Genomic DNA, 25,766 nt, shown 5'->3' with positions numbered 1-25,766 from the left:
CAAACCATACAAAAAAATAACTTATCATGCATAACTATCATATCATGTCCCTAACAATCTTTCATGCATTTCCTTTTTCATTTCTTTTCATTATGTATAGCATTTCCTATACTATAACATATTATTACGTAACATAATTTCATTTCTTCTCATTATGTATAGCATTTCCTATGCTATAACATATCATGGCATATTACGTAACATAATTTCATTTCTTTTCATTATGTATAGCATTTCCTATGCTATAACATATCATGGCATATTACATAACATAATTTCATTTCTTCTCATTATGTATAGCATTTCCTAGGTTTCTTTCCCTTTTTCTTTTATTTTCCTTCATGGCCGAAACCTACCAGTCCTTAAGCTAGGTTTCTTAAGTGGCCTAAAGCATGGAAAGCCTAAGTAAATATCATGGGAAAAGTTACTAAGAACATCATACACAAAATTGGATCATAAACAAGCTAGGACTCTTGTGATCTTACATGTCTTATATCATGTAACTAATTTTCTACATTCCAATTAAACATGAGAGCATTAATCAACTTTCATATCATAATATCACAGAGGTCTTGAGCATATTAATATTTTTGTTTAGGCTAATCTAAGCTATCCCTTTTATCATGGCCGAAAAACCCTAAAAAGAGTTCATGAGTTTCTAGCAATGTGAACACCCTTTAAGAAACTTTATATCCTATCATAGGAGCATGTTTATTTAAATTTTTGAAGGTCTTTCTAACCCTTAACCTTTCTGGTCCGAAACATACAAGTGAGTTTTCTTTTGGTTCCAATTAATTTCCAAGCAACAAAACCATAGAAAGGTCCTTAGCATTTCATAGAAGGAACCTTGCACTAGTTTGGTTAGACAATAATCTTCCTAGCCTCTTTAAAATATTTTTGGTTAAATCCTAGGGTTAGATACTCCTCTGATCATACATCATATCAGTATAAAATCATGGAAAAGAATCCTTCTACATAGCATAGAAAATCTTATCATGAAATGAGATCTTGTTTAAATCATCCTAGATTTGAAAACCTTTTATTTAGTCGAATTTTCTTAAATTCTTTCCTAGGTTTTCTAATCCTTATAAATCCGAAAATCACATAAAAGCCTTGTACCACAGGTGAGGGGAAGCTTACCTTCTTTGCTTAAGTTTCCTAGAGTTGAGAACTTGCTTGTGGACCTTTCTTCCTTGCTTGCTTTGCTCGGCACCAATGGAGGAAGAAGTGGCTAGGTCTTTTGGTGGAGAGGAGGAGGAAGAAGAGGAGGCTTCTTCCTCTTGTGTTGCTCGGCAACAAAAAGAAAGAAAGAAAAGAGGGAGTGTCTCAGCACCTCTAGGAGAAGAGGAGGAGAGTGAGTTGAGGATGAAGCCACCCCTCCATGCCTATTTATACTAAAATGAGGGGAGGAAAACTTGACTTGATTCATCCTCCTTATTTATTTCTCCTCTTTAATGATAAGAATATTCTAGAGAAATGCTTCTTGAGTTCTCTCTTTTCTTTCCTTTAATTTCTCTCTTTTCTTTCCTTTAATTAAAATTCCTATATCTCCTCTTACAATATCCTCTCCTATCACACTTGGTTAACATATGCATGCATCCACAAGAGAACCAAGGATCAAAACTTGGTTATGTATATTTTTACTTCTTTTTACTTCCTTTTCCTTTTAAGTAAAAAGAATCCTTTCTTATTCTTAACTACTTAGTCCTTTCTCTCCTTATCAATAATTCTCCTATCCCCTTTGATATCCTATACATGTTCCTTACAAGAGGTCCAAGGTTCAATCCTATTTCTCTTCTAACATATTATTGATATTCTTTTGTACATAATAATTCATATATCACCATATTATGCATTATGCATAAATATTTCATACACATATATATTATCTCATATTCCTTCCTTTTGTTTACATTAATTCCATGTATTATAAATATAGATGATTTATATTCTCAACTTTATTTTCTTTCATAAAGTTTTAATCATCTAAATCCTTCCCATCTTAATATTCAACTTAGAATATTTACACCTTCTTTTCACTACCTTCAAACTCTCATTATCCTTACTTTCTTATCTAGGCTTTCTAGGGGTGTTACAATCTCCCCTACTTATTGAAAGTTCGTCCCCGAACTTAGAATGACAATTTCTGCTCAGATTCCTTAGACGTTGGTGGAGCTTCCAATCTCCCTTGACTCATGCTTAAATTGATACCATTTCTACTCTTTTTATTCATTAAAAGCTTTTATTATATTTTTTTGTTCATAACTTCTTCTTTTAAAAGGCCTGGTAGGTTGTGACTACTCCTGCCATAAAGGACATGATAGCAGTAGTCATCATCAACCCAACCTGTATCGACTTGCCCAGATCATTCTGGGGTGGATCAGGCATTATCGGAGGTTGAATCTCCGATGCCTCTTCCGGGTCGATTATTGTCTCTTCATCCATTCCCTCGTCTTCTTCAACATGTTCGTCCGGTTCCATCGGGTCTTCGTTTAGTTCCCCCTCGAGGTTGTTCAGTCCCCACTCGAAGTCTATTATATCGTTGGGGTTGAAACCCATTTCCATGTATTCAGCAAGGTTAAATTCATCCTCGCCCATCTCAGGAAACTCGTTCTCTCCTTCATAATATTCCATAATTTCTGAATCTTCATTTTCATTATCGTCCGAATTCCCTTCCTCGATTTCCTCGAGATCTTCCTCTCCGAACTCACCGTGTTCCGGAGATTCCGAGTCGCTCACATAGTTGTCGAAGTATTCCAGCATATCAGGTTCATCCGCGAACTCGAGGTATTCGCCAAAATATTCTACATCCTCGGGATCGTATTCGAACGGGATATAGTCCATTTCTACAAGATTTTAAAGATTCATTATTCCTCTTATGTTATAGCCTAAGGTTCTTGTATCTAGGCTACCATTCATGCATCCTAGAATATCACCTACTTATCATCATGCACCATTTTCTAGGGTATAACTTAAGGTATCCTTCCTAGGCTACCATTCATGCATCCTAGAGTATCATACTATTTTTAACACATACTTGTCATCATGCACCCTTCTCTAGGGTATAGCTTAAGGTATCCTTCCTAGGCTATTATTCATGTATCCTAGAGTATTATACTATTTTTTTTGCATATAAATAAATTAAGCAACTGTACTTACTTGGAGCGACAGGAAGGAGCTTGATGTGTGTGTAGTGAGCTGGCAAAACTTCGCTCTGATACCACCTGTAACGCCCCGGCCCCGACAGGCCCTACCCAGACCAAACCGGGAACGCCACCATAATTTCCCATCAGGTTGACGACTAGCTCCACAGACCACCAGAGGTCCTTTCAGCATGCTTTGTCCTCACTCGCACGCACCCTGGAAAACTTCCCAGGAGGTCACCCATCCTCAGATTTCTCCAAGCCAAGCAAGCTTAACTTTGGAGTTCTTAAGTTTGGGCTTCCGAAAAGGAAGGTGCACCTTGGTGATATGGATAGTATCATCTAACCTTTTAAGGCATACTTAACCAGAATCTCAGAACCGGGGTATTACACTAATAGCCACATGAGAAAGTATATGACACTCATATAACGATCCATGATACTTTCTCATGGCGGGTCATTCAGTATACATTCTCCAATGTATACCCATGTGTCAGCTTGATATCTCTATATCCATGACTTGTGAGATCAAGTCATCGAGCTGACCTACATGCTAGTCTTATTGCATTAACATTGTCCCTGAATGTTAATACTAGACTAGGAATGATTTAGAGTAGTGTTCCCTATATCATCTCACTATCGATTCAACCAATCGATTGATATAGGTAAGAACATTCTACTCAAGGACGTTACTATACTTATTTTATCTGGCACTAATACAAATAAGCATAATAACCAAAATCAAATGCCTTAATATATATACAAGAATATGATACAATGAATTCATACAATCATCAAATGATTTGCTCTAGGGCTCTAACTAACAAATATGCTAAAAGAAAAGCTGGAAGTACGAAAATACGTAGACTAATCATGTACAAAGTATGTGAATGTACGTCAAAACATGCTAAACAAGTGTATACGATCTACGCACATCACACCCCCAGACTTAAACCTTTGTTTATCCTCAAGCAAAATGCTGCAATCTAAATTCATATGTTCTACAATGCCCTCATATCCCTAATGCATTCTCCTAACTCTATCAAAAAATTTCATTGACAAGCATGATCATGGAAACAAGTTAAGTATGGATCAAGCATAAGTCTCTTGTGCACAGTGCAAAATAACTCAAAACTCTTCAAGTTTCAATCTATGTTCTAGTCAAGATTTGAATTCCTAATGTTTCCGGTGATAGACAAGTAACCAGTGATAGGCACTTACTTGTCACACATTTAGTTCATATTTCTCAATCAACCCAAGGTCTCAAAGGCGTACTCAATCTCAAGAGAAACTAAGCAGTCATTTCCCCAGTAACCTAACTCGATCTCAAAGGGGTGACTTGCTAGATTCCACTCACGACAACTATTTTTTTATATCCCTTACTCACTTTTTTTTCTCTACTTTTTTCACACTTTTTTTCATAAGTATTTGCATTGTGCAAATCTTATTCACAAATATACTTTTATCCCAAATGTTGGGATATTTTGATTTTTCCAAATGAGTTTACATAAGTTGAGTCTCATCCAGTAACGAAAATAAAGTTTGAGAAATTACCATAGAAACCAAGTACTAAACAAACAAGATGAATCATGACTATTTCAATGATATCAATCATTCAAGCATCAAGTATAGGTGTAGTGAAGATAAGATCCTTAAGATTAAGCCAAAACTAAAACTCATCTCAATAAGATACTTAGCTTATATCATGCTACCCAAGATAGAGAAAAAATGTACATTAAGCATACTACTAGCATTATTTACAACATCATGAATCTAGATAATGAACGTGCTAACATTTTCACTTAAAGACAAGAAAGCATATAAGTGAAGTTTGATGTTCTCAAGATGTATTCCACAAAAAATCAAAACAAAATGCAAGACATAAGCAAAAACAAATAAAGCAAATCAAATGCATCTAATGCATCTCCCTAGACTTAAACTTTTCATTGTCCCAATGAAAACTAAAAACAATATGGAAGAGATTAAAAGTAAAAGAAGTAACCAAATGATGCATGCCAAATGCCCATGTCATTAACTTCTCCATCATATAGTTACACTCATCCTAATCTTTGAGTCCTATAAAAGAAGATTGACAACAAAAATTAAGTAGAGGATACATGTTTATAATAAAGAATGAAATGAAAGTAGAAAGAACTAAAGACAAATGAAAACAAAGAAAATAAACTTGGGTTGCCTTGCAAGAAGCGCTTGTTTAAGGTCATTAGCTCAACCACCTCATTAGATTTATCGAAATCTCGCCCTTGGAGGGGTAAGATATTTCAACACCCTCCTACCAAGGGCTCTTATTATGGAGGGAGCTTTCAATATAGGAATTACAAAATGAAGTATTGCTCTCTTCATCTTCGTCTTCTTTGAAGTTCTTTCAGGTGATCGAAGACGGTTCAGTGTGAGCTTCCAATTATTAGCCCAAGTGAAATCTGCACATGCAAAGAAAATATAAATCTCCCACAAACATATTAGATAAGATAGAGTCATAACCATATTAAGATAAGCAGAATAAGAAATAAAAACTGAATCACATCCAACAAAGTCAATAATGGGTAGCTCTATAAAATTTTCCAAAAGATCACAAGAAATACTAACCTTACTTTGCTGAGAAATACATGATATTTCTAAACATGTGGATATGACTTCCTCTGAATCAAATGATGGTTCTGGTTCTGGCTCAGGTGTTGATGATATCAAAGATGGTGATTCTTGAGACTCAACCATATCTACATGAGTCCTATACATTGGTCCACAACATGCTCAATCCTTGCAACTCTTACAACATCTAAGGATTGTGTGGACAAAGGAGGTGATTCTTGAGATGCTACAGCTCCCTACACATTCTTCCAAAACATCATCATCATCACATACATCAAAAAATAAACCAACATCTATATCCTCAATAGGAGAATCAATAACAAGAGGATCAATAACTTCACTTGCAGTTTTAAGTTGTACCACATCACATTTATCATCTGAAAGTTCAATGTCATTATAACACCCTATAAAATTTGGAGGTAGATCTGAAAACTTATTCACCACTGCTTTATCAATAAAATTCTTATCTGAAGAGTCTTCATCTTCATATACCTTCAAAAATCTGCACTCAACCTTACCAGTGTCACAGAATTTTTTTAAGTCATTGTTCTCATTGACCCCCACTAACCTTTGTGGAAAATGAAGTCTTAGTGAAGGTCTTGGGAAAGGTACTTCTAATTTCCTATATTCCCGTTTAGCTTGTGGAGGAGATTCAACTTACTTATCTTGTGTTGGTATGATCAATCGTTGAGGGAAAGGTACTTGTGGTATTTGGGAATCTCCTGGAATAATGGAACTGAGTTCATGTGATCTTCTATTTTTCTTCTCCTCAATTCTAAACATGTCATTCTTCAGAAGTTCTTCATGATTTTTTTCAATTCTCAACCCAACATCATCACACTTTTCACTAGATCTTGTCTACGAAGGAGGGGGATCTTCTTTAAACCATTTTGAAACAATACTTTCAATCTTTGCCCCTAAATGTTTGAACTCCCCGTTCTGCGACTTGTGATTTTCAAAACTCATAGATGGTTGAGTTACAATTTGTTTGACAGGCTCTATAGCATTTATGGCTTGCACTCCTTGAATGTTTGAGGGAAATTTCATCCAACTTAAGTTTGACCATTCATGGAGGTTCAATGTCACTTGATCAATTAACATATATGCTTCATCTACACTTTTGTCCATAAAAGAACCTCCAGCTAATGAATCCAATAAACTCTTGTCTGAGAAAGAAATTCCCCCATAGAATATGTGCAGGATCAACCATTTTTCAAAACCATGATGAGGGCACTGTCTTAGAAGACTCTTGAATCTATCCCATGCTTCAAATAATGATTCTCCATATGCTTGAGCAAAATTTATTATGCAATTCCTCATATACACTGTTCTGCTTGGAGGGAAAAAATGATTCAGAAATTGTTTCTCCAATTGCTCCCAACTTGTGATACTTTGAGGATGGAGAGAATATAACCAAGTCCTTGCTTTATCCTTGATACTGAAAGGAAATGTCATTAATCGAATTACATCCGCTGAGACACCCTCATAGTTCACCATATCACAAATCGCTAAAAATGTTTCAAGATGCAAATAAGAACTTTCCGATACTTCTCCTCCAAATTTGTGACCTTGTATCATGAAATTTAACTCTGGGTCTAGTTGGAAATTTTCTGCTTCAATTTGAGGTTGCACAATGGGAGATAAAAATTTTGCAGAAAAGGGTGTAGAAAAATTTCTCATGGGCCTACTTGACATGTTAGTGCTCATGGATATTCAAGAAAAAATTATAAAATGAAGAATCAAAGACAAGAAATAAAATGCAATATGAAAAGCAAGAAAGAAAATGCAGAATTTAAATTGTAAGAAAGAAATTGCATAATGAAAACAAGAAAGAAAAGATAATAGGAAAAAAGAAAAAATGTCTAGAATAATTCATATGCTAAAGATTGCAAGATATGTTTACAAAAGAAAAGAAGAAAGAAACTAGATCAAAAGAGAAAACAGAGAAAAGTTAAATTAGAGTGCTAGAAATCAAGAATGCAAAGTTAGAATTAGAATTATAATTGGAACAAAAAGAATTGTAAAGAATTAGGAAGATATGAAAATGATGAAAACAGAATTCTAAAGATTAGTTTCAATTATGTTAATGAAAAGAAAAGAAAAGTTATGTTTAGTCTAACTCAATTGATAATACCTAATGTTATAGCACAGTCCCCGGCAACGGCGCCAAAAAATTGTTGCCCTCCGTAAGTGTACGAAAATGTCGTAAGTAATAATAAAAGATATCGTATCCACAGGTACTGGAATAAATACTAAAGATGTCTCCGTGCGAATTAGCTAAACAACTAATCAAATAGTTTTCAAAAGCTAAGTATGACTATGAAATGTAAACAAAGAAATGAAAGAATAAGAAACAAGAATAAGGGCAATGGTAAAGGCATGTTCTAGGATTTTTGGTTTCTTTGTAATATTACTCAATGTAATGATCTACCAAATCTTATTTCTCAATTGTCCATCATTTGTAGAAGGTTGTCGGTTCCCTCTTGCAATAGACAACCGGCCTAGGACTGAAATATATCTAAATGTGATCAATTAGGAATTAATCCTATGATGTCCTTACACATGCTTGCCTGTCACGTGCATCCCTCGGATAATCAACATAGAAATTCACTACTTCTTAACCTCATTAAGATATAAAGATTAATGCATCCAATCCATCCTACCCTCTTGAAATACCTAATTTCCCTTTCAAGATTACCGCTCAAACGTCCTTACACGGGAATGTTCCTATTAAGAACGTCCCTCGAAAAATCGAATGAGAAGCAATCCATATAAGATCCACAAGATATTCAAACATTCAATCAAGCATGGTAATTAAACCCTAATCACAACAATCCACACAAGAAAGAATAGAAACAAACAGGGCAAAATCATAGAAATAGGTATTTTGACAAATCCATAAGAGTTTACATCAAATCTCCATTACAAATACTCCCTCCATCCTAGAACAAAAGATCTAATCCATGGAACAAGGAAAGAATCCCAAAGATAGGGAAAAGACAAACATCTTGATCCCAATTCCAAAAAAAGAAAGGGAAGAAAAGTTTATCTACGATGAAGAACCGTCTTCGGATCCAATCCTTGCTCTCCGGAGTCGAAACGTTGAAGATCCGCCCTTAGATCACCGGAAATCCCTCCAAGAAGATGGAGGAATGCCCCAAATCTTGTTTTCCCCCAAAAGGGAGAAGATCCCCTTTCAAATCTTGAATGAGGCTTTATATAGAGGCGAGGTTTGAGCGCCACACGGCCCGAGGCTGTAACGCCCGCCCTCCCTGCTACTAAAGGGACGGGGCTACTTACTTACTTAACTATTCCAGGATATACATACATATTTAAAATTTCTTTCTAGTAACATAAAGCAACAGAAATGTCATGAAGTTATACTGGAATGTAATATAATACACTTGGTTCATGTCAGACATAACAAAAATAACATAGCAGGTCTTTATTTGTCTTAGCCGAGCCACTGCCACACACATCTCCTTGCCTCTCCTACAACTCCCTTAGATCATCCATTCCTTGCCTTTATCTGTGGTACAAGGAAAGTAAGCTATGAGCACACAGGCTCAGTAAGATCCTTTCCTACTCACAAAAATCGTATTTCATAGCATGGTCATATAAGCATATAACAATGGAGATATAATCATCTAACATTATATCATGTTAACATAGCCTTCTATCATATCATATCATAAAGAAACATCATACTCTAACATATCATAAATGAATGCATCATGTGATGTAAATCATGGAAGCATAACATATCGTCAGGTCATATGAATCATAAACAAAACATCTCATAACATCATGTCCTATAAGTCATAAGAGCATAGCATAACATCATGTCATATAATTCATAAAAAAAAAAAGACATATCATATCATTAATGGGTGCATTATGCAAAATGTCTTTTTTAAAACATATGCCATGTCAAGTGCAAGATGTCTTTAAACATATCTTTTAATACTTAAACATAATATCATCATCATGAGGGCCCGACTTGTACCACATACATACATAAATACGCGCAATCCCTAGGACAGGGTAGCTAACCCCGAACCTACTAGGGATCTAGACCCGTTCATAGTCCGTCGGCCTAGGGGCGTACTAAGGAGCCCATCCCTTTTTTACTAGACCCGTTCATAGTCCGTCGGCCTAGGGGCGCTTATGGAGCCCACCCTTGGTACAAGCCATACAAAGTAAAATACATGTCGTGCATATCATATCATCATAACTGTCATATCATATCATCATAATGTCATGCTCTTGTCTTAACATGAAGAATGCTCTTAATCCCAACTTAAGGGAAGCAACTCTTAGCCATTTTCTTATCATATCATAAGGCATACATACTTGGGCACATAGCCATCATAAAAATCATGTTCATGCCTGGTTCATAAGCTTACGTAAATGAGCATGCAACATATTTAAAATCATACATGCTTGGGTACATAGTCATCATAGGAATCATTTCATGCATAGTTCATACATAAATAGGCATGTTACTTGTCTTATCATAAAGCATGCATACTTAAGCATAAAACACATCATAAGAGTCATCATCATACATAGTTCATAAGCATACTTAAATAAGCATATAAAGCATCATAGGAAAACATAATCATACATGGAAAATATTTACTAGCATCTCCTAATTCATATCCTAGTATGTGAGACACCTAGCAAAAATCATAATTGGGTCTCTAACCCTAATTCCATATAGTGGCCGAAAGTTACCATGCTTAGTTTTAGGTTACAACAACATATAAGCATGTGAACCTTAAATTAATTTCATATCATAAACTATAAAGAATATCATGAGCATAGGTAGTAGGTTCTAAGCTTCCTAGGCCTTTTAACTTGGTTGTGGCCGAACCTTTAAGAGCATGAAACTAAGTTCTATACAAGCATAAGAATACCAAGCTAACTTCATATTATATCATAAGGGAAATCCATGAGCTTGCTAAGTTTAAATTTAACCTTCATTGAACCCTAGAACATAGTCATGGCCGAAAGTTCATGAAAGGAAAATAAACTTCTAAGCAACATACAAACATGAATACCTAGCCAAGTTCATGTCATATCATAAAGAAGTCTATGAGCATGTTAAATTAGGTTCTAAGCTTCATGAAACCCTAAAATCTATCATGGCCAAAACTTCATAAAAAAAAAAAAACTTCTAAGCAACATACAAACATGAATACCTAGCTAATTTCATATCATATCATAAAGAAGTCTATGAGCATGTCAAATTAGGTTTTAAGCTTCATGAAACCCTAAAATCTATCATAGCCGAAACTTTACATAAAGGAAAATAAAATTTCCAAGCAACATATAGACATGGATATTTAGTCAAGTTCATATCCTATCATAAAGGAATCTATAAACAAGTTAAATTAGGTTTTGAGCTTCTTGAAACCCTAGATCCATCATGGTCGAACCTTTACATAAAGGAAAATAAAATTCCTAAGCAATATACAAACATGAATACCTAACCAAGTTCTTATCATATCATGAAGGAGTCTATAAGCATGTTAGATTAGGTTCTAAGCTTCTTGAAACCCTAAACCCATCATGGCCGAACCTTTACTATAAAGGAATTAAAATTTCCAAGCAACATACAAACATGGATATCATAAAGGCATCTATAAGCAAGTTAAATTTAGGTTTTGAGCTTCTTGATGCCCTAGAATCTATCATGGCCGAAACTTTACATAAAGGAAAATAAAATTTCCAAGCAACATATAGACATGGATATTTAGTCAAGTTCATATCATATCATAAAGGAGTCTATAAACATGTTAGATTAGATTTTTACACTTCTTAAAGCCCTAAAACATTCATAGCCGAAACATATCAAGAAGAAGATCATGCTTTAAACAACATCCAACATAAATCTTTAACTAAGTGCATATCATAATATCGTGAAATCCATGAGCATAGGTTTCTTCCTTTTATTTTTATTTTTAAGCATTCTAACCTCACGGAAATTTCGTAAGCGACTTGTACCACAGGTGAGGGGATACTTACATCCTTGTGGTTGATTTCCTTAGAGAGTAATCTTGATTGTGGAGCCTTCCTAAGGAGGAGTCCTCCTTTGTTTTTGGATTTCAGTAATGGAGGTGGGGAGAGGGCTTGGTCACGGTAAGGAGAAGGAGGGAGGAGGAAGAGGAGAAAATGAAATCTCTTCTTTAATTTCCCCTTTTATTCTTCATGAGAGGAGGAAGGGAAAATGCACTTTTCCTTCTCCTTTCTTTTACTCCTCCTTAATGAAAAGAAGAAACAAGAATCCTCTTTTCTTTTGAGAGGAAGAAGACAACTCTAACTTCTCCTTCTAAATGAAAGGAGTTCTTTTCTTACTCTTAACTATATTGTCACTTCTCTCTTTAACAATATCTTCTCTTGGTCTATTGGTTAACACATACATGTATCTAGTAAGAGATCCAAGGTTCAAACCTTGGTCATCTCTTTTTGGTTTTATTATTATTTTTGCAAATTCACACATAAGACTTATTTTTATTTATGATAAAAATATCTAAAATCTTACTAAGTACCCTAGGGGTGTTACAGTCCCCCATACCTCATAAAAGTTCGTCCTCGAACTTAAAATAGCTCCGGGTACTTTTGTCTCATATCGTCTTCTCGCTCCCATGTGGCTTCTTCGAACCGTTGATTTTGCCATAGGACCTTTACTAATGGTACCTCTTTGTTCCTTTGTCTTTTGATACTTCGATCCAATATCTGAACCGGTCGATTCACGTAACTTAGGTCCTCTTGCATTTGTACGATTTGTGGTTCGATCACTTGGTTCGTGCTCAGAATACATTTCTTTAGCATCGAAACATGGAACACATTGTGGATAGCTGACATCTCCTGAGGTAGCGCTATTTCGTAGGCCACCTTGCCAACTCTTTTCAGAACTTGATATGGGCCTACATAACGCGGGCTTAGTTTTCCTTTCTTTCCGAACCTCATCACTCCTTTCATAGGAGCTACCTTAAGGAATACTGCATCTCCGACACTGAATTCTAAGGGCCTTCGTCTTTTATCTGCATAACTCTTTTGTCGGCTCTAAGCTGTTTCTATTCTTTGGCGGATATTCTGTATAGCACGGGTGGTGTTGTCAATGAATTCTGTTTGAACTCCCATCTCCTTCTTTTCACCACCTTCGTACCAGCATATAGGGGACCAACATTTCCTTCCGTACAGAGCCTCGTAGGGTGTCATTCCAATAGTAGCCTGGTAACTATTATTGTAGGCGAATTCCGCTAAACTTAAATATCGGCACCAACTCGCTTTGAAATCTAAGGCGCAAGCCCGTAACATGTCTTCTAGTACTTGATTTACCCTTTCTGTTTGTCCGTCGGTCTGAGGGTGGAAGGTAGTACTGAACAATAGTTTGGTGCCAAGGGCTTTTTGAACACATTCCCAAAAATGGAAAATAAAACGACCATCTCTGTTAGAAATAATAGTCCTAGGAATCCCATGTAATCTGACAATTTCTTAACATATAATTGAGCTAATTGCTCAACAGAGTAGGTCATCTTAATTGCCAGAAAGTGGCTAGATTTCGTCAATCTGTCCACGATTACCCATATAGCGTCGTAACCGTTTGTCGTCTTGGGTAATCCCGAGATAAAATCCATAGAGATATCTTCCCATTTCAATTCTGGAATTCGGATTGGCTGCAGTAATCCTCTAGGTCTCTGGTGTTCTGTTTTAACCTGCTGGCAGGTCAAACAGGTACTGACATACTGAGCCACGTCTCTTTTCATACCGGACCACCAAAACTTCTTTTTCAGATCTTGGTACATCTTAGTGGAACCCAGATGCATCACATAGGGTGTTGCATGGACCTCTTCCATTATCTTCTTTCGCAACTCTGGATCCCCTAGAATATATAATCGATCCCTGAGATTTAATATTCCACTGTCCGCGATACGGAATCCGTCATTCTTTCCCTCTAAGGTTTCTTGCTTAATTCTTTGGAGGCTTTGGTCACTAGTTTGCTTCTCCAATATATTGTCGAATAATGTCGGTGCTAAGGTCAGGGTAGAGAGTTACCCGGACATATTTTCGACCCAGTGACACGTAATGTTTCTCGGCTTCCCAATAAATTCGACTATTGATTCGCCTTCAATATTAGATAATGGTTCACCTTCAGTATCAGATAAAACTTGAGCATATTGACTAAAATTAGGTAGCTGACCTGTGACGACCGTAGAATCATTGGCCGCATCCTCCTTGGTGATAGAGAAAATTCTGGCATTCGTCGCTACTAGCGGAGCTTCCAGTCTCCCTTGGCTTATCTGCGGGCCTTCTATCGCAGCTTGCATCAGGTGTAGCTGTGGGGGAGCACCTCTGTTCTGAACTTGCGGAGGGGTAGGTGTCTGGATCTGTGTAGGACAGTTTCTGACCATATGTCCTTCCATTCCACAGCTGTAGCATCATTTGTACCTATACGGCATATTCTCGGGTGTTTCTTTCCGCAGGTGGTACACTGAGGAAACGAGAGCTGCTTGCTTGCTGGACCACTCTTGGAATCATTCCATTGCTTCCTCTTGCCACTGTGATTTCCTTTCCAGCTGGTTCGGGTACCTTGAGATTTCTATCCTCCCGACTGAGTTTGATTCTTGCCCTCATTCATCGCCTTTTGATAGTGTTTCGTGATCAGAGCACTGCTGATTAATTCTTCGGCGGTCTGCGATCTATTAACTCCGCCGGCTACGTTCAGGGCTATCTCAGGTCTGAGCATCTTCAGCATAAGTCTAACCCTTTCTCTCTCCGTACTGACCAACTCTGGGCACAGACGCGCTAGGCGGTTGAATTTCTTAACAGCTTCATTGACCGATAGATCACCTTGCCGGAACTCGGTGAACTCATCATAGTGTTTATTTGTGACTTGCATACGGAAAAATTCTTCGAAAAATTCCGTCTCGAAGTCTGTCCATCTCATCTGGTTTATCTGTCGTTTTGCTTTGACTCGGTCCCACCACATTCTGGCATCGCCCGTAAGGCAGAACGATGCGCACTTGACTTTCTCGTGCTCAGGCCAATCCAGTAACTCCACTATGCTCTCCACAGTCTTGAACCAGGCCTATGCATCCCATGGTTCACAGTTACCGAAGAAAGCCTCCGACTTCAGTCTCTGCCACTGAATCAGATATGCCTCCTGACGAACCATTGGAGCTGGGCCTACCGGTGGTGCAGGTGCCGGTGGTATTACTGGTATTACGTTCCGGTGTCTGGCGGGGTAGCAGGATTCCCTTGTTGATTATCTACTGTTGTTCCGTAACCTGACGCTGAAGCTCGGTAACTACATGCATCAAATCAGGTGGAGGTGCTGTCTCATCTGCTCTGGTATTACGTCTTCTAGTCATCCTTATCTTCATTAATGACAATAGAGCTAGCGTAAGTTATTATCATTCTAACTAGACTAACAAAAGGTTACCATCATTTCTAACTATTTGTAAGTTTGTTGTGTTATCATCCCTAACCTATCATCATGCAACCTAAACTAAAACTGTGACTTAAAAGAACAAGTAAGCAAGCATACTACTAAAGCATTATAAATAACATAAATAATAAAAAAAATAAACTATGCATAAGCATCCTAAAAAGAAATGTACTAAGCATAGAAATTCTTACTTGGAGCAGTAGGATGTAGGCTTGATGTGTGTATAGTCGAAGGCTAACCTGGATCTGATACCAAACTGTAACGCCCGCTCTCCCTGCTACTAAAGGGACGGGGCTACTTACTTACTTAACTATTCCAGGATATACATGCATATTTAAAATTTCTTTCTAGTAACATAAAGCAGCGGAAGTGTCATGAAGTTATACTGGAATGTAACATAATACACTTGGTTCATGTCAGACATAACAAAAATAACATAGTAGGTTTTTATTTGTCTTAGCCGAGCCACTGCCACACACATCTCCTTGCCTCTCCTGCAGCTCCCTTAGATCATCCATTCCTTGCCTTTATCTGTGGTACAAGGAAAGTAAGCTATGAGCACACAGGCTCAGTAAGATCCTTTCCTACTCACAAAAATCGTATTTCATAGCATGGTCATATAAGCATATAACAATGGAGACATAATCATCTAACATTATATCATGTGAACATAGCCTCCTATCATATCATATCATTAAGAAACATCATACTCTAACATATCATAAATGAAGGCATCATGTGATGTAAATCATGGAAGCATAGCATATCGTCAGGTCATATGAATCATAAACAAAACATCTCATAACATCATGTCCTATAAGTCATAAGAGCATAGCATAACATCATGTCATATAATTCATAAAAAAAAAAGACATATCATATCATGAATGGGTGTATTATGCAAAATGTCTTTTTTAAAGCATATGTCATGTCAAGTGCAAGATGTCTTTAAACATATCTTTTAATACTTAAACATAATATCATCATCATGAGGGCCCGGCTTGTACCACATACATACATAAATGCGCGCAATCCCTAGGACAGGGTAGCTAACCCCGAACCTACTAGGGATCTAGACCCGTTCATAGTCCGTCGGCCTAGGGGCGTACTAAGGAGCTCATCCCTTTTTTACTAGACCCGTTCATAGTCCGTCGGCCTAGGGGCGCTTATGGAGCCCACCCTTGGTACAAGTCATACAAAGTAAAATACATGTCGTGCATATCATATCATCATAACTGTCATATCATATCATCATAATGTCATGCTCTTGTCTTAACATGAAGAGTGCTCTTAATCCCAACTTAAGGGAAGCAACTCTTAGCCATTTTCTTATCATATCATAAGGCATACATACTTGAGCACATAGCCATCATAAAAATCATATTCATGCCTGGTTCATAAGCTTACGTAAATGAGCATGCAACATATTTGAAATCATACATGCTTGGGTACATAGTCATCATAGGAATCATTTCATGCATAGTTCATACATAAATAGGCATGTTACTTGTCTTATCATAAAGCATGCATACTTAAGCATAAAACACATCATAAGAGTCATCATCATACATAGTTCATAAGCATACTTAAATAAGCATATAAAGCATCATAGGAAAACATAATCATACATGGAAAATATTTACTAGCATCTCCTAATTTATATCCTAGTATGTGAGACACCTAGCAAAAATCATAATTGGGTCTCTAACCCTAATTCCATATAGTGGCCGAAAGTTACCATGCTTAGTTTTAGGTTACAACAACATATAAGCATGTGGACCTTAAATTAATTTCATATCATAAACTATAAAGAATATCATGAGCATAGGTAGTAGGTTCTAAGCTTCCTAGGCCTTTTAACTTGGTTGTGGCCGAACCTTTAAGAGCATGAAACTAAGTTCTATACAAGCATAAGAATACCAAGCTAACTTCATATTATATCATAAGGGAAATCCATGAGCTTGCTAAGTTTAAATTTAACCTTCATTGAACCCTAGAATATAGTCATGGCCGAAAGTTCATGAAAGGAAAATAAACTTCTAAGCAACATACAAACATGAATACCTAGCCAAGTTCATGTCATATCATAAAGAAATCTATGAGCATGTTAAATTAGGTTCTAAGCTTCATGAAACCCTAAAATCTATCATGGCCGAAACTTCATAAAAAAAAAAATAAACTTCTAAGCAACATACAAACATGAATACCTAGCCAAGTTCATATCATATCATAAAAAAGTCTATGAGCATGTCAAATTAGGTTTTAAACTTCATGAAACCCTAAAATCTATCATGGCCAAAACTTTACATAGAGGAAAATAAAATTTCCAAGCAACATATAGACATGGATATTTAGTCAAGTTCATATCCTAACATAAAGGAATCTATAAGCAAGTTAAATTAGGTTTTGAGCTTCTTGAAACCCTAGATCCATCATGGCCGAACCTTTACATAAAGGAAAATAAAATTCCTAAGCAATATACAAACATGAATACCTAACCAAGTTCTTATCATATCATGAAGGACTCTATAAGCATGTTAGATTAGGTTCTAAGCTTCTTGAAAGCCTAAACCCATCATGGCCGAACCTTTACTATAAAGGAATTAAAATTTCCAAGCAACATACAAACATGGATATTTAGTCAAGTTCATATCATATCATAAAGGCATCTATAAGCAAGTTAAATTTAGGTTTTGAGCTTCTTGAAGCCCTAGAATCTATCATGGCTGAAACTTTACATAAAGGAAAATAAAATTTCCAAGCATCATATAGACATAGATATTTAGTCAAGTTCATATCATATCATAAAGGAGTCTATAAACATGTTAGATTAGATTTTTACACTTATTAAAGCCCTAAAACATTCATGGCCGAAACATATCAAGAAGAAGATCATGCTTTAAACAACATCCAACATAAATCTTTAACTAAGTTCATATCATAACATCGTGAAATCCCTGAGCATAGGTTTCTTCCTTTTATTTTTATTTTTAAGCATTCTAACCTCACGGAAATTTCGTAAGCGACTTGTACCACAGGTGAGGGGATACTTACATCCTTGTGGTTGATTTCCTTAGAGAGTAATCTTGATTGTGGAGCCTTCCTAAAGAGGAGTCCTCCTTTGTTTTTGGATTTCCGCAATGGAGGTGGGGAGAGGGCTTGGTCACGGTGAGGAGAAGGAGGGAGGAGGAAGAGGAGAAAATGAAATCTCTTATTTAATTTCCCCTTTTATTCTTCATGAGAGGAGGAAGGGAAAATGCACTTTTCCTTCTCCTTTCTTTTACTCCTCCTTAATGAAAAGAGGAAACAAGAATCCTCTTTTCTTTTGAGAGGAAGAAGACAACTCTAACTTCTCCTTCTAAATGAAAAGAGTTCTTTTCTTACTCTTAACTATATTGTCACTTCTCTCTTTAACAATATCTTCTCTTGGTCTATTGGTTAACACATACATGTATCTAGTAAGAGATCCAAGGTTCAAACCTTGGTCATCTCTTTTTGGTTCTATTATTATTTTTGCAAATTCACACATAAGACTTATTTTTATTCATGATAAAAATATCTAAAATCTTGCTATGTACCCTAGGGGTGTTACAGAGGCACGGCCGTGTGAGGTTCACACGACTTGCTCCATTTCCCTCTCTACTTACTTCACATGGTCGTGTGTGATACACAGCCGTGGCTGCCTTCTGTCAATGCTTCCCTTCCACGGCCGTGTAGATCACACGGCCTGCACTGCCTCCGCCTCTAGAAACCTGGCACGGCCATGTGGTGTACACGGTCAGAGCCCTCTTGCTCACTGGAAACCCTACACGGTCGTGTGGTGTACACGGACGGAGCATTCTTGGCCTCTGGAATTGTTGCACAAGTCATGTGTAGCACACGGCCAGGGCATTCTTCGGCTCTGGAAGGCTTGCACGGTCGTGTAGTGTACACGACCTGGCTTCCTCTGGCTTCTCATCTTGGCACGGTCGTGTGAGGTTCACACGGCCAAGACCACTTCCTTTCCTATTGCAATCACACGGGCAGTGATCCACATACAGCCTAGGCAACCCCCCATGACAGGGTCATGTGAGGTACAAGAATGGTGGCTTCCTCCTTTGCTTCACTTGCAGATTTGGCCTTGAACACGAAACCTTCACCAAATTCGACTCTTGTGTATAGAAAATACACAAAAGCATATCTTCGAATAAAAAGAGTAAATATGCTAAAAGGAAAACTGGAAGTACGAAAATATGTAGACAAAGCATGTACAAAATATGTGAATGTGCATCAAAACATGCTAAACAAGTGTATACGATCTACACACATTACTAAACTTCAAACCTCTCAGTTGATCTAGGACCTGGCGAAGAATTGGGTCTGTGTGAAGGTTACCCAAGTCAGGAATAGGAGGAAGGTTTGACTGCTAGGTTACGAGACAGGACAGAGAGCTCAGAAGGTGTATGAAAAAATATTTATCTTACCATTCCTCCTGGGCTAGAATCCTATTGAATAAAATTACCTTAGGGTGAGCCTGTAAGCGAAATAGGTAGTCCTTTACTTGTTGGTGGAAGAAATAATAATGGAACAAACGAGAAGAAAGAGGAACATTGAACAAGTAAAAAACAATGACAGCACCACTTAAGATGTGAAGAGATTGGGGAATAAGTTGATGCAATGATATGTCAAAATATTAGCTAACGTCAAAAAAGAAAGGATGAAGGGGGAAATGAAATCCAGCTATGACCTGTTCTCTGAAGACAACAATTCTCTATGGCGGGGAAAGATGAGGGCAAGCTTGGCCGATAGGAATAACTATGTAAGAAGAAAACCAGTAGTTGATGGTGCGGTCATAGGCACCTCAATAGTAAAGATGGAAGGGCATTGGGTGTACCACGAATGAGCTTTAGCCATGGTAAGAAAGAAGATGAGAGAAACAAAAAAGTTTGAATATACTGAAGAAGGAGTAGAAACCTTAGGGTTTTCCGAAATAAATTTATAGGAAGTTGTTAAGATCGCCTATCAAGCAGAGTCATTAGATGGTAATAGCGAAAAGGCGGGTTATATTCTGGATGGTTGGATGATGAAAGACAAAGTGGTTAGTATAGAGAAAGGCATATACTCATGATGATGAACACACACGTGGCATTAATCAGGAGCCTACTGTCGTAACTAATTCGACAGGCAATCCTCTCGAAGCGTTAGTACTCTTATCGAGGTAAACCTAGTTTTTTGTGTAACTATTTTCAAATATCAGCTATCCATAAAGAGATTTTTGGATGTCTGTGGAATTATTGGTACATTTCTGAAATTGGATTAGAAATGCTGATTAGGATGAAATCAGCGTACTAGTCGACTGGTGCAGTTACTAGTTGACTGGTGACAATATTTTTTGACCACAGAATGCCTCTATGAGTTTGTATCGATGAGGGCAATCGACTGGTGTTTGGGGCAGTTGATTGATACCAGTCTGAAACTATTTTTTAGTACTAATTTTGACCGAGTCAACTCGTATTGGTATATGAAATCCTAGGGGGGTAAATACATAAGTTTAGGGGTCAGTTTGGATGATCAAGTTTCGACAATTGGATATTGTTAGAAGTTTTTTAATGTTAGGCAAAGGGGGAGAAGTAAGGTTTAGTTGGGAAAACCTTAAATGTCTTTGCATAGGGAGAGCCTTGTGATAGGTTCTTAAATATCCCTATGCTAAAATTTCTAACTCAATAGGGAGCTTAGGTGTAGGGGGAACCTTGTGATAGGTTCCAATGCATGTATGTATTTTTGACTTGGTGATGTAAGTCCAAGTGTGTAGTCTTAACAACTTAAGTTCATTTCTCGGCGGTGTAAGTCTAAGTGTGTAGTCTTAGCGGCGTAAGTCCATTTCTCAGCTATGTAAGTCCAAGTGCATAGTCCTAGCAACGTAAGTCCATTTGTCATTAGCATATTGTTTTGCAATTATGTTTTCCCTAAAGTAAACGTATTTCCAAACATCAAAAAGGGAGAAATTGTTGGAGCAATTCCAATGATCTATGCGACCATGTGTTTTGATGTTTAGGCAAAGGATTTATGTTAGGTTTACCCATATATTTAATATGTGTATATGAGTGTGCAGGTTTGCAGGATACACATATGACGCAGGTTGATGGCTTCAGGTTCGGTGAAGGATGGAACATCCAAGAGACCGTGGACAATGCAGCAAGGACAAGAGCCGAGGGAAGCGAATTCGAGACATACACGAAGGATGACATTGGGGAAGACTCACGGGCTTGAATGCATCCGAGGGACGAGAGCCAAAGGAAGTACGCTTAAAGGCAAGAGGTCAAAGCTGCGAAGAAGAGTCAAGTGAGTCGTGAGAGTGCAAGTGCGAGAAAAATGTACTCGGAAAGGGAAATCCTATGTTTAGAGGTTTACCAGTCGACTGTACTGGGACTAGTCGACGGGGCAGAGCACAAAGAGTTTCTATGCACGAACAGCAAAGACCAGTCAACTGGTGCAAGGACCAGTCGACTTCTAAAGAATCGTTAGCCAGGCACCAGTCGACTGGTGTAAGGACTAGTCAACTGGTAACGGTAAACAGTAAGGTTGTTTCTTCCCAAGCTCTATAAAACGGAGCTTGGGATGACTGGCCAAATTTGATGAAATAGAGGTGGTTAACCCCTATTAGTAGTCTACCTTGAGTTGTGATTGGAGTGCGGTGTATTGATCAAGGTTGTGCAAGGTTTACTCCACCGAGAAAGAGTTCGCGCTAGCCGGAGTTTCAAGGCTTGATCCACCGAAGGATCACAAGGATCATCCACCTTACGGATAGTCATAGAGTAGGAGCAAGTTATCTCCGAACCACATAAACGAGCGTGTTAACGGTTTACATTTCATTTCTTATCTTATAGTTAAATTAGCTTTCATATTCATATTAGTATTGTATTTCGCTGTACACTAACGAATACGTAGGAAACTGTCGAGTTGGGGGCATCGTCTATTCAACCCCTTCTAGTCAGTATATGATTCCCAACAGGTAACCTCACCTAAAAGAGATGGTTGTGGACAAGCAATTTTTGAAAAAATTGCTAAGTCCTTAAAGACTTAAAGGGAAGAGCGGATTACTGAATGGACTGGTGAGAAGGTTGAACAGGCAAAAATAGGACTTGAGTCCAATCAGTCGGCTACACCTCCTTTGACTAGACTTGAATGGGAGGCTAGTGATACTGATTATGATGAGTGGACCCAGAAGGTAATGTGGCGGTCAAAGTATACGTGATGGGGTGGTCAAAGTAACATGAGGTGGCAGTCATACTCTAGGAGTAAAATCCCTTAATCCGGCTTTGATTAAATCATCCAGTGCTAAGTTTCTTAGATTCCACTAGACCAAATTATAATACGGTCGGGGAAAGATGATCAACCCTTAAGCCGAGCGAACCAGGGAGTCTAGCATCTCAAGGGTAGCAAGATCTTAAGGTGGTCAAATTTAAGGCCAGCCGACTTTACAAATCAGTCGGAATAACTGACACACTCCACAACATACCTATTAAAAGTGACAGTATGCATGTATATCTGTCAAGTCTCATAATCGGACGAGTATCATACCATGGCCATATAAAAACTTAGTCCGGCAATGGCATGACGTAGTTCAGCCCAATATACTAACTGAACTTCTCATAACATAGCTGCATCTCTCGGTGGCCCATTATAAGTTCGGGCGGGAAAAGGACGACCGGGCATCCCCATATTACCACCTGGGCAGGACAAATCCAGCCCAACCTAGTATGTTGATCAAGTCTCATAGAACGAAACGGGCCTTCTCTAGGTAAACTTATCATACGCTCGGTCAAGTAAAGGGACTACTGGGTATACGACACTTACACTTATATTATTATCGCCTAAACGAAATTCTAGAACAACATATATTATCAAAGGGATTTCCTGGGATCATGATGCACTCTACCATTCTCCATTGAGTATCTTAATGCTGCACAAAACGTGGTTGAGCAGCTTAATATGATGCGTAGCAGTGGAATATACAGAATGTAACTGAACAACTCAATAAAAGAAACCGGCTTAAGGACCGGTCGGATTATATTCAGGCCACAATATCATCTTAATAAAGTGACCGGCTAAGGATCAGTCGGATTATATTCAACCAATAACATCATCCTAACCAAATAGTCGGCTTAAAGACCGACCGAGATATATTCAGTAAACTACATCAGCCTAACAGGGCAGCCGGCTTAAAGACTAGTCAAGACATATTCAGCAAACTACATTAGCCTAACAAGGCAACCGGCTTAAAGACCGGCCAAAACATATTTAGCCAACAACATCATCTTAACAAGGCGGTCGACTTAAGGACCGATCAGATTATATTCAGCAAATGGCTGTTAGTTAGAGCCCTAGAGCCAATCATTTGATGATTGTATGGACTCATTGTATCATATTCTTGTATATCAATAAAGGCATTTGTTTGGTTATTAAACTTATTTGTATTAGTGCCAAATAGACTAAGTATAATAGCGTCCTTGAGTAGAAGGTTCATACCTATATCAATCGATTATTTGAATCGATAGTGAGATGATATAGGGAACACTACTCTAAATCATTCCTAGTCGATTATTAACATTCAGGGACAATGTTAATGCAATAAGACTAGCATGTAGGTCAGCTCGATGACTTGATCTCACAAGTCATGGATATAGAGATATCAAGCTGACACATGGGTATACATTGGAGAATGTATACTGAATCACCCGCCATGAGAAAGTATCATGGATCGTTATATGAGTGTCATATACTTTCTCATGTGGATATTAGTATGACTATTAGTCCTTAGACCTGAAGTCAACATGGATCCCTACATAAGGAGTTATGTACTTTGGTTTCGTCAAATGTCACCCGTAACTGGGTGGACTATAAAGGCGATTACTGGGTATATAACGAATTATGCAGAGGGATGTGAGTGATGTAGATGGGATCTATCCCTCCCATATGACGGGAGCGACATCGGTATTCTTGATAGAGTAAGACCACTAAGTACATGGCCATGCCCAAATGAGTCAACATTAGATGTTGAGCTCATTTGATCGAGTGAGTCTACTTGGAGTTCAAGATTTAGATTGATTAGAGGATGACACGGTGTATGCCTCACATTGATCAATCTAGATGTCTAGGATAGAAGGACACTTGTCACTGTTAGTTAGAGCCCTAGAGCCAATCATTTGATGATTGTATGGACTCATATATATCATATTCTTATATTAATAAAGGCAATAGTTTGGTTATTATACTTATTTATATTAGTGCCAAATAGACTAAGTATAATAACGTCCTTGAGTAGAAGGTTCTTACCTATATCAATCAATTGGTTGAATCGATAGTGAGATGATATAGGGAACACTACTCTAAATCATTCCTAGTCGAGTATTAACATTCAGGGACAATGTTAATACAATAAGACTAGCATGTAGGTCAGCTCGATGACTTGATCTCACAAGTCATGGATATAGAGATATCAAGCTGACACATGGGTATGCATTAGAGAATGTATATTGAATGACCCGCCATGAGAAAGTATCATGGATCGTTATATGAGTGTCATATACTTTCTCATGTGGCTATTAGTATGACTATTAGTCCTTAGACCTGAAGTCACCATGGATCCCTACATAAGGTGTTATGTACTTTAGTTTCGTCAAACGTCACCCGTAACTGGGTGGACTATAAAGGCGATTACTGGGTATATAATGAATTATGTAGCGGGATGTGAGTGATGTAGATGAAATCTATCCCTCCCATATGACGGGAGCGACATCTGTATTCTTGATAGAGTGAGACCACTAAGTGCATGGCCATGCCCAAATGAGTCAACATTAGATGTTGAGCTCATTTGATCGAGTGAGTCTAACTTGGAGTTCAAGATTTAGATTGATTAGAGGATGACACGGTCTATACCTCATATTGATCAATCTAGATGTTTAGGATAGAAGGAGACTTGTCATTATTTTGTGAGTAGTCACAATTGGTAGTCACAAGGTGATGTCGGATCTCGACATTCTTGTAACTTGGGTAGTAATGATGTGTTGCTAGATACCGCTCATTACTTATGCTCCTAAATGGGTTTAGGGCATTGCCAACGTTACAAGAACCTATAGGGTCACACACTTAGGACAATTAGGTGGAGATTAGGTTCATATGATGAACCAAGAGGATTAGATTCATTTGATGAATCAAATTGGATTAAGAGTAATCCTAATTGGGCTAACTTGAGTTCGACTCAAGTTGATTCATGTGTTAAATGAGTCTAATTTAGATTTTGACTCATTGAATCAATTTAATTTAATGAATTAGATTCATTATATTAAGTTGGCTCGAATCAAATGGTTGGATTAGATCCACCATGGTAGAGATTGAGTCAAGTTTGACTTGACTTGAGAAGGAAGACCAAAGGTCAATTTTGACTTGACCTTTTTGCCACCTCATTGGTGAGCTGGCATTAGGTGGAACAATAATAATGTTCCACATCATCATGGGTGCCACCTCATGGAAGTAACAAAGTCACTCTTTTAATGGTTTCTTATTAATTGCAATTAATG

General features: G+C 37.7%; 1 non-coding gene across 1 annotated transcript; it reads left to right on the top strand.

The window, feature by feature from the left end:
* The first annotated feature begins 6,966 nt into the window (after nt 1–6,966).
* Nucleotides 6,967–7,072, top strand: LOC122003140. Its single transcript, XR_006117811.1, has one exon. It is a non-coding gene; the product is annotated as a small nucleolar RNA R71 (small nucleolar RNA).
* The last annotated feature ends 18,694 nt before the right edge of the window (nt 7,073–25,766 follow it).

The sequence above is a fragment of the Zingiber officinale genome, chromosome 7A (genome assembly GCF_018446385.1).
Source record: "Zingiber officinale cultivar Zhangliang chromosome 7A, Zo_v1.1, whole genome shotgun sequence".
Classification (NCBI taxonomy): Eukaryota; Viridiplantae; Streptophyta; class Magnoliopsida; order Zingiberales; family Zingiberaceae; genus Zingiber; species Zingiber officinale.
This window is presented reverse-complemented; position numbering and strand designations above follow the sequence as displayed.